The 11,140-nt window shown below is 45.8% G+C and overlaps 2 non-coding genes across 2 annotated transcripts; one reads left to right on the top strand and one right to left on the bottom strand.

The window, feature by feature from the left end:
* Window positions 1-7,874: 7,874 nt before the first annotated feature.
* trnak-cuu (transfer RNA lysine (anticodon CUU)) lies at window positions 7,875-7,947 on the bottom strand. Its single transcript has one exon. It is a non-coding gene; the product is annotated as a tRNA-Lys (tRNA).
* An 853-nt stretch (window positions 7,948-8,800) lies between these two features.
* On the top strand, window positions 8,801-8,882 carry trnas-uga (transfer RNA serine (anticodon UGA)). The gene has a single exon. It is a non-coding gene; the product is annotated as a tRNA-Ser (tRNA).
* Window positions 8,883-11,140: the final 2,258 nt, after the last annotated feature.

The following is an 11,140-nucleotide window of genomic DNA, read 5'->3' as shown; positions in this document are numbered from 1 at the left end:
TATTAGTGAGAGGCAGCACGGTTTTGTGAAGGGGAGGTCGTGTCTCACTAACTTGATAGAGTTTTTCGAGGAGGTCACTAAGATGATTGATGCAGGTAGGGCAGTTGATGTTGTCTATATGGACTTCAGTAAGGCCTTTGACAAGGTCCCTCATGGTAGACCAGTACAAAAGGTGAAGTCACACGGGATCAGGGGTGAACTGGCAAGGTGGATACAGAACTGGCTAGGCCAGAGAAGGCAGAGGGTAGCAATGGAGGGATGCTTTTCTAATTGGAGGGCTGTGACCAGTGGTGTTCCACAGGGATCAGTGCTGGGACCTTTGCTCTTTGTAGTATATATAAATGATTTGGAGGAAAATGTAACTGGTCTGATTAGTAAGTTTGCAGACGACACAAAGGTTGGTGGAATTGCGGATAGCGATGAGGACTGTCTGAGGATACAGCAGGATTTAGATTGTCTGGAGACTTGGGCGGAGAGATGGCAGATGGAGTTTAATCCGGACAAATGTGAGGTAATGCATTTTGGAAGGGCTAATGCAGGTAGGGAATATACAGTGAATGGTAGAACCCTCAAGAGTATTGAAAGTCAAAGAGATCTAGGAGTACAGGTCCACAGGTCATTGAAAGGGGCAACACAGGTGGAGAAGGTAGTCAAGAAGGCATACGGCATGCTTGCCTTCATTGGCCGGGGCATTGAGTATAAGAATTGGCAAGTCATGTTGCAGCTGTATAGAACCTTAGTTAGGCCACACTTGGAGTATAGTGTTCAATTCTGGTCGCCACACTACCAGAAGGATGTGGAGGCTTTAGAGAGGGTGCAGAAGAGATTTACCAGAATGTTGCCTGGTATTGAGGGCATAAGCTATGAGGAGTGATTGAATAAACTCGGTTTGTTCTCACTGGAACGAAGGAGGTTGAGGGGCGACCTGATAGAGGTATACAAAATTATGAGGGGCATAGACAGAGTGGATAGTCAGAGGCTTTTCCCCAGGGTAGAGGGGTCAATTACTAGGGGGCATAGGTTTAAGGTGAGAGGGGCAAGGTTTAGAGTAGATGTACGAGGCAAGTTTTTTACGCAGAGGGTAGTGGGTGCCTGGAACTCACTACCGGAGGAGGTAGTGGAAGCAGGGACGATAGGGACATTTAAGGGGCATCTTGACAAATATATGAATAGGATGGGAATAGAAGGATACGGACCCAGGAAGTGAAGAAGATTGTAGTTTAGTCGGGCAGTATGGTCGGCACGGGCTTGGAGGGCCGAAGGGCCTGTTCCTGTGCTGTACATTTCTTTGTTCTTTGTTCTTTGTATAACAAAATTCGGAAGGAACTAGGGAATGTGGATTGGGAGCAGCTCTTTCAGGGTAAATCCACATTTGAAATGTGGGAGTATTTTAAGGAAAGGTTGATTCGAGTGCAGGACAGACATGTCCCTGTGAAATTGAGGGATCGAAATGGCAAGATTAGGGAACCATGGATGACGGGTGGAATTGTGAGACTTGCGAAGATGAAAAAGGAAGCATACATAAGATCTAGGCGACTTAAATCTGATGAAGCTTTGGAGGAATATCGGGAAAGTAGGACACATCTCAAACGCGCAATAAAGAGTTCTAAAAGGGGTCATGACATATCTTTGGCTAACAGGGTTAAGGAAAATCCCAAAGCCTTTTATTCGTAGAAAGGAGCAAGAGGGTAACTAGAGAATGGATTGGCCCACTCAAAGACAAAAGAAGGAATTTCTGCGTGGAGTCAGAGGAAATGGGTGAGATTCTTAATGAGTACTTTGCATCGGTATTCACCAAAGAGAGAGACATGACGGATGTTGAGGCTAAGGATGGATGTTTAAATATTCTAGGTCAAGTCGGCATAAGGAAGGGGGATGTTTGGGTATTCTAAAAGGCATTAAGGTGGACAAGTCCCCAGGTCCGGATGGGATCTATCCCAGGTTACTGAGGGAAGCAAGGGAAGAAATAGCTGGGGCCTTAACAGATATCGTTGCAGCATCCTTGAGCACTGGTGAGGTCCCGGAGGACTGGAGGTTTGCTAATGTTGTCCTTTTGTTTAAGCAGGGTAGCAGAGATAATCGTGGGAATTATAGACTTGTGAGCTTGACGTCAGTGGTAGGCAAACTGTGGAGAAGATACTGCGTGATAGGATCTATTCACATTTGGAAGAAAATAGACTTATTAGTGATAGGCAGCATGGTTTTGTGCAGGGAAGGTCATAACTTAGAAACCTAATAGAATTCTTTGAGGAAGTGACAACGTTAATTGATGAGGGAAGGGCTGTAGATGTCATATACATGGACTTCAGTAAGGCGTTTGATAAAGTTTCCCATGGCAGGTTGCTGGAAAAAGTGAAGTCGTATGGGGTTCAGGCTGTACTAGCTAGATGGATAAAGAACTGGCTGGGCAACAGGAGACAGAGAGTAGTGGTGGAAGGGAGTGTCTCAAAACGGAGAAAGGTGTCTAGTGGTGTTCCACAGGGATCCGTGCTCGGAGCACTGTTGTTTGTGATATACAGAAATGATCTGGACGAAGGAATAGGTGGTTTGATTAGCAAGTTTGCAAATGATAGTAAGATTGGTGGAGTTGCAGATACCGTGGAGGACTGTCAGAGAATACCGGGAAACATAAATAGATTGGAGAGTTGGGCAGAGAAATGGCAGGTGGAGTTCAATCCAGGCAAATGCGAGGTGATGCATTTTGGAAGATCTAATTCAAGAGCGGACTTTACGGTCAATGGAAGAGTCCTGGGGAAAATTGATGTACAGAGAGATCTGGGCGTTCAGGTCCATTGTACCCTGAAGGTGGCAACGCAGGTCGATAGAGTGGTCAAAAAAGTATACAGCATGCTTGCCTTCATCGGACGGGGTATTGAGTACAAGAGTCGGCAGGTCATGTTACAGTTGTCTAGAACTTTGGTCAGGCCACAGTTGGAATACTGCGTGCAGTTCTGGTCGCCACATTACCAGAAGGATGTGGATGATTTAGAGATGGTGCAGAGGAGGTTCACCAGGATGTTGCCTGGTATGGAGGGTGCTAGCTATGAAGGAAGGTTGAGTAGATTAGGATTGTTTTCATTGGAAAGATGGAGGTTGAAGGCGGACCTGATTGAGGTCTACAAAATTATGAGAGGTATATACAGGGTGGATAGCAACAAGCTTTTTCCAAGAGTGGGGGTGTCAATTACAAGGGGTCACGATTTCAAGGTGAGAGGTGGAAAGTTTAAGGGAGGTGTGCGTGGAAAGTATTTTACGCAGAGGGTGGTGGGTGCCTGGAACGCTTTGCCAGCGGAGCTGGTAGAGGCGGGCACGATAGTGTCATTTAAGATGCATCTAGACAGATATATGAATGGGCGGGGAACAGAGGGAAGTAGATCCTTGGAAAATAGGCGACAGGTTTTGGTGAAGGATCTGGATCGGCGCAGGCTGGGAGGGCCGAAGGGCCTGTTCCTGTGCTGTAATTTTCTTTGCTCTTTGTTCTTTGTAAAGAGTTTCCACTCAATGTTTGGGAAGTTGAAGTCACCCATGACTACTACCCTGTGGTTTCTGCACCTTTCCAAAATCTGTTTCCCAATCTGTTCCTCCACATCTCTGCTAATATTTGGGCCCACAGAAAACTCCCAACAAGGTGACCGCTCCTTTCGTATTTCTGACTTCAACCCATACTACCTCAGTAGGCAGATCCTCCTCGAATTGTCTGTCTGCAGCTGTTATACTATCTCTAATTAGCAATGCCACCCCCCCCCCCCACCACCTCTTTTACCACCCTCCCTAATCGTATTGAAACATCTATAACCAGGGACCTCCAACAACCATTTCTGCCCCTTTCTATCCAAGTTTCTGTGATGGCCACCACATCGTAGTCCCACGTACCGATCCATGCCTTAAGTTCACCCACCTTATTCCTGATGCTTCTTGCGTTGAGGTATACACACTTCAACCCATCTCCGTGCCTGCAAGTACTCTCCTTTGTCAGTGTTACCTTCCCCACTGCCTCACTACACGCTTTGGCGTTCTCAATATCGGCTACCTTAGTTGCTGGGCTACAAATCCCGTTCCCATTCCCCTGCCAAATTAGTTTATACCCTCCCGAAGATTACTAGAAAACCTCCCTCCCAGGATATTGGTGCCCCTCTGGTTCAGATGCAACACATCCTGCTTGTACAGGTCCCACCTCCCCCAGAATGCACTCCAATTATCCAAATACCTGAAGCCCTCCCTCCTACACCATTCCTGCAGCCACGTGTTTAACTGCACTCTCTCCCTATTCCTAGCCTCGCTATCACGTGGCACCGGCAACAAACCAGAGATGACAACTCTGTCTGTTCTGGCTTTTAACTTCCAGCCTAACTCCGTTTATTACCTCCACACCCTTTTTCCTACCTACCTCGTTGATAGCAATGTGCACCACGACTTCTGGCTGCTCACTCTCCCCCTTAAGGATCCTGAAGACACTATACGAGACATCCCTGGCACAGGCACCCGGAAAGCAACATACCTTCTGGGAGTCTCGCTCGCGACCACAGAATCTCCTATCTATTCCCTTAACCATTGAATCTCCTATTACGATTACTTTTCTCTTCTCCCCCTTCCCTTCTGAGCCCCAGACCCAGACTCAGTGCCCGAGAGCTGGCCGCTAAGGCCTTCCCCCGGTAGGTCACCCCCCGCCCCCCAACAGCATCCAAAACGGTATACTTGTTTTGAAGAGGAACGGCCACGAGGGATCCCTGCACTGTCTGCCTGTTTGTTTTCTTTCCCCTGACTGTAATCCAGCTACTCTTGTCCTGTACCTTGGGTGTGCTTACCTCCCTGTAACTATTCTCTATAACCCCCTCTGCCTCGCGGATGATCCGAAGTTCATCCAGCTCCAGCTCCAGTTCCCTAACACGGTCTCTGAGGAGCTGAAGTTGGGTGCACTTCCCTCAGGTACAGTCAGCGTGGACACCGTATCCCTCACCACCCACATCCTACAGGATGAGCATGTAACTGCCCTAGCCTCCAACCCTTCTTACCTTACAGAATATAGCTGCCCTGTGGATCAACTGGACTTCCGACCTCTGACTCTGCTCCCAGTCAGCTGCACACTCTATAAACTCCTGGTTCCGTTCTCGCTCTTTGCTGAAATGAAATTAAAGGAGCACCTTACTAACTCCTCACCTAACTCTCTCAGTCACCAAACACTCACTGTAGCAATCAAATGCACCAAATTCATCACTCAGAGGAAACAAAGTGTGCACTGTAGCTGGATCACTTTTATACCGTGAATCGAGCCTCTGGAGACTGGCCTAATCCAATTAGCTAATTAATAAGCTCCAGCTGCAAGTGCCTACAAGTAGAACCTTTGTTTAAAGCTTGATGAAAATTCACCTTCTCAACCAAACAGGAACTTTTAAGTTAATTAACTAAATAAAAGAAAGACTAGACTTTAGATCAAAATTAACCCTTATACACCCTCAGTCACGAAACTCTCACTATAGCACGCAAATGCACCAAATTCAGAACTCAGTGAAGAACGCCTCCAGTGGACAAACAGGAGGAACTTCATTCAGTGGAGGCAGCAGAGGAGGATTCTGGAAGAGGTCAACTGAGTCACCTCGACTGTACTGTGGGCAACCGAAGAACAGGTGTCAAGGAGCGGTTAAGCGCCAAACACGTCCCTCCCTACTTTTCCTCAAAACTGCTCCCGCGTTCAGTCAATGGCACCATATCGATCGCACAGATGTTAAAAAGTGCTTTACAGGGTTCGTCCGGGATTGGAACCCGGGACCTCCGGCATATTATCGCAGCAGAATTGCCTACGTGAGAATCGCCAAAGCGAGAATCATGCCCTGAGACAAACACCTGGTGATCAACGTCCAGCTGAAACAATCTTACCATTACTTCCCAACCGAAGCTTAGTTTATTAACTCATGGGCTTCTTAATTCCTGTTGAATTTGGTTTGGTTGTTAAAGTAAAATCCAAATAAACTATTTTTTGTCCCTTGCATATCGGGATCATTGCGTCAATTTGGTTCTTTCTGGTTTTTTGGCCTCCACTGCGAACAGAACAATAGACACACGGGACCAGTCTTTATAAATAGGAGCGTCGAGCACATTCTTCATAATGCAGATTCTTCATAAAATCCTGAAAGAGAATTGGAAAATGTTGGATTACTCGGCTGGTCTGGCAACATCTGTGGAGAGAGAAAGAGAGTTACAGTTCCGAGTCAAGTATGACCCTGCTTCTCATACTCTGTTTCCCTCTCTACAGATGCTGCCAGGCCTGCTGGGATTTTCCAGCATTTTCTGTTTTTATCACGGGACTACCGCCAGCTCTCGGCGACCAAGGTGGACACGGTGGGCGGAATGGATTTCGCCTGATCTGTAACTATTCAATGATTCTCTAAACAAGAGTGTAAGATCTGATCAAAGTGAAGTATCCAATTGGAGAGTTGCATCCTGGAGATTGGAATCTGTCTCCACAGCTGCTTCCGGTGCTACTTTCACAGACAAGTAGCCGAAGAACCCCTCCAGTGGACAAACATGAGGAAATTCATCCAGTGGAAGCGGCAGAGGAGGATTCTGGAAGAGGTCAACTGGGTCACCTCGACTGTACTGTTGGCAGCCGAAGAACTGGCGTGAAGAAGTGGTTAAGCTCTAAACATGACCCTCGCTCCCTCCCTCCCTTTCCTCCAAACTACTCCCGAGTTCAGTCAATGGCACCATATCGATCGTACAGATTTTAAAAAGCTATTTGCACAGTCCGCAATCTGAACCCGGGATCTCTCTCATTTTATGGCAGCAGAAGATCCTAAGCGAGAATCATACCACTAGACCAACGAGCCAGCCGGTGGTCAGCGTGCCGCTGACACCATTTTACCATTACCTCCCAAGCAAAATTTATTTTATCAACTCAATGGGCTTCCTAATTCCTGTTCAATTTGGTTTGGTTGTTAAAGTAAAATCGAAAGAAACTCTTTTTTGTCCCTTGCTTTTCTCATCGGGGTCATTGGGTCAATTTGGTTCTTTCTGGTTTGTTGGCCTCCGCTGCGAACAGAACAATAGACATCCGGGACCAATCTTTATAAATAGAAGCGTCGAGCACAAGGGCAATGCCGCTATGGCGATTCTTCATAAAATCCTGAAAGAGAAATATAAAATGTTGAATAACTCGACTGGTCGGGCAACACCTGTGGAGAGAGAAAGTTACAGTTCCGAGTCCAGTATGACACTGCCTCCCATTCTCGGTTTCCCTCTCAGTCAATGTCTGGTACTGTATGTGAGGGTGGGATTCAGTCTCTATCAGACATTGGTACTGAATGTCATTGTGGAAATCTTTCTGTATTTATCAATGACAATTCTTGTTTGGGAAACGTGAGGTTAATACGTAACATCAGCACTGCTGTAACAGATAGATAAAGACACACAGAAAGAGACTATCAGGATACACACAGTGACACACAGAAAAGGTGCAGTGCAAACCAGCAAGATACTGAGATGGAGAAATTGGGTATTTAGGAAAATGTGTTTTCTGCTGCACACAGAGAGGCCCTGTTTGTAAATGTATATCCTGCTGTGTAACCGTGCTCTCTGATGTGTAACTGAGCTCTCAGCTGTGTGACTGTTCTGTCTGTCGTGGAACAGTGACTCTGCCGGTGACAGATCTGCACTGTGGTTGTGTCAAATCATTCCCTGTTGTGTAAATGTGTTCCCGGTTGTGGAAATCGATCCTTTCTGCACCATGACGGAGACGAAATCTCAAATCCAGATTTATTCAATCTTGTCGCCAAGGGTTAGTTCACAACCCTGGATTCCCAGTCAAGCGACATAACCTTGTGTTTTTGTTATGAAGACAGTTAATTCAGTATGAATATTTTAAGATACTAATATGGAAGCGCCCAACGTGGGGCTCGAACGCACGACCCTGAGATTAAGAGTCCCATGCTCTACCGACTGAGCTATCCGGGACGGTGCTGCACTACCTATTAAACCTATTCTTGCAGAGTAGCGCCGGTGCTCATTCGGAGGGTCAGTGTTGACTCGTTGGGTCGAATGGCCTCCTTCTGCGCTGGAGATTTTACGATTCGATGATACAAGGAGGTTGATGCGGTGGAGTCCTTCTGCCATACCGCCCACTCCTGACACCATGTAGAAATGCTGGTTTCTCAATGACTGGCGACCAAGGTCTTGTAATAAAAAATAACTGATTTAATAATTGAGCAGCCCCTCCTGGCTTGTGCTCTGGCCGCGATCCGGGGAGAGCTGCTCGAATCCAGACACCTGATCATGTTAGTTCCGTCATCAGGTCATCACGTGACCTTTCGGCCTGCACAGGTCTCCTTCTGTGCCGTAATTTCTAGATTCCATCATTTTAATTTTCTTCCAGACTGGGAAGTGTGGTCTTGTTCCATTTGAATTTCTAATATATTTCCAATGTAACTGATGTTGTTACACAAACAATTCAATCAGTGGAATTGTGCGTTTAGGGAGTTGAGATTTTCGAGTCTCTCAAGGCTTCTCTCCAAATCCAATGGCCATTTTCCACGAAGAATCAACCCCTCCTCACATAAACACTATTACAACATAGAAAAATACGGCACAGAACAGGCCCTTCGGCCCACAATGTTGTGCCGAACCTTTGTCCTAGATTAATCATAGATTATCATTGAATTTACAGTGCAGAAGGAGGCCATTCGGCCCACCGTGTCTGCACCGGCCGACTATTGGTCGCTTGAATGGAATAACTTCCTGGAGTGATTCCAGGCTGGTTTTAGAATGTATTCCATCGACCAAATTACTAATGAATGACACATTGAACGCAGCTGCGATGGCCGAGTGGTTAAGGCGTTGGACTTGAAATCCAATGGGGTTTCCCCGCGCCGGTTCGAATCCTGCTCGCAGCGACTGTGATTCGAATTGTTTCTTCAACTCCCCGCACAAGCTGCTGACTCGAAAATTAATGCTTTTTCCGATTGTTTGTAAATAAGCGGTTTGAACGTTAATCAAGTTCAGTCAGATACTTAACATTTTTGGGGGGGACTGAACGAAATATTCAGATGAATAAGGAACTCACACCCAAAACAGCAATCAGGAAATAATAACATGTCCTGCAACGTTCGGAAGGAGAAGCAGCAACGGCAGCGAATGGAAACGTGGTTTGGTTTCATTCAGGTGAACGGATTTCGGGGTAAAAAGATCGTGGCAGAAATGGAACATATTTTAAAAATATTTTCTTGTTTCTCCTTTGTCTCTCTATCTGTTTCTTTGTTTCTTTCTCTCTCCCTCACTCATTGTTTTTGTGCTTCTCCGGGGACTGATTGGATACACAGCGAAACTCAGCCCCATCTCATTCCAACTCTTTTGGACCAACACGTCCTGGTGATAGACGGTCCTGAATCAGTGGAAGAATCGACAACTATTCCATTCTTGGCTCTGTGAGAAGTTCCATTCCTGGTTGTGAGGTGGCTCTGAGGTAAAGGGATCGAGAGAGAACGAGGTGACTGCAGTCTGACTCTTACTCTGAAAACCAGTTAGTGCGCCCTTGTAGAAAGTGGGTGTGTCTGAGAACAGGAGGAAAGCAGATCATGGGCCTGTGATTGATTTTATTGAGCCGGACCTTGAAAAGTTAAGGAGACTTTTAACCAGTCGGTGCCTGTTTGAGAACTGGTAAGGAATTAAGGCTGATATTGAAACGGTTGATATTGAATTAGTTCAGGCAAACCGATTCTTTATGAGGTGTTGGTATTTTGTTTTCAGAGACACTGTCATACTTTCTTAAAATATTATTTGTGCTTGTTTTTGTTTTGTTCACTATTTTGGGGAATCTATTTGGAGCGGGTGCGGTTGGTTAATATCTGTGCCTCTTGCTTGGCAGCTCCCCGGGAAGCAGCAGCTCCATTCCTATCGAGATCTGTGGACACAAACATGATATCCAAACTATTGCGCACTGCTGCCATCCCCTGGTTGAACGCGAGTTGTACAACACGGTAACTCTGTATTCGTAACACATTTCAATTGGAGCAAAAGAACATTAACATGGTTAAATATTATCATTGTAGTAATCATCTTGAAATCCCCAGATATCTGATTTCTGACTGAGCTACCCAGCTCTAGCCGATCTATCGGAATATGAAAGATTCCCATTGCAGCCATAATGGTTACAAGAATATCGAATCCCTGATTTAATACATTCACCCGCTTCATTGTTTGTGTATTCGTTCTATAAATTCAGAGGGGGCAACATTGCCCAGGGACAGGTGGTGGTATAGTGGTGACTGTCCCAGCATTTGACCCAGATTCAGTTCCTGCCCATCACAGTGGTGAATTATTTAATTAGATACCGCAGGTCAGGGCAGAAAAGGAGTGGACACTCCTTAAATAAAATTCACCAATTGTTTTCATCACCCATGGGTTCCTTATGTAATAACCAGCATCAATATGTTTTGAGTGGAAACTTAGTTTAAATAAACGACAATCTTCAACATTAATAACTAAGTTCTCAGTCTGAAACAATAGTAAGTAGGTGGGTTAAACGGGACAAAAATACGAGCCACGCAAAGTTCCGTTTACAAAATGAGCTTAAAACACTCCTAGTGGCTGAATAACTTAATCACTAAGTAAGTTACATAATTGTTACCAGTAAAAAGTTATTAATGAAACAGGATGAAAAGGGCAGCATCCAGGGCACAAGGACAAGGTAATGTCTCAGACCAGAGTAAGAGTCCAATGTGATGACACACAGAACATCAGAAACATATTGCATAAATACATTTATTGTGGACTGGTGCAATCTCCTGGCTGAACGGGAGCCGCGTGACACGGACACTTTCATTCAGGAGCGTTTTAAATTGGTGTGAAATGCACACAAACAACACGAATTTCTTTCTGCTCACTGTGCCAGGTAGAGTGATCTGTATTAAACAGCAGGAGCGGGATCCGCAGTCTTCACCTTGTTTTAAAATAATTTAGAGTACCCAATTAATTTTTCCCAATTAAGGGGCAATTTAGCGTGGCCAATCCACCTAGCATGCACATCTTTGGATTCTGGGGGCGAAACCCACGCAAACACGGGAGAATGTGCAAACTTCACACGGACAGTGACCCAGAGCCGGGATCGAATCTGGGACCTCGGCGCCGTGAGGCAGTCGTGCTGACCACTGTG

The sequence above is a fragment of the Scyliorhinus torazame genome, chromosome 24 (assembly GCF_047496885.1).
Source record: "Scyliorhinus torazame isolate Kashiwa2021f chromosome 24, sScyTor2.1, whole genome shotgun sequence".
Lineage (NCBI taxonomy): Eukaryota > Metazoa > Chordata > Chondrichthyes > Carcharhiniformes > Scyliorhinidae > Scyliorhinus > Scyliorhinus torazame.
Note: the sequence above shows the minus strand (reverse complement) of the source record. Positions and strands in the feature narration are given on the sequence as shown.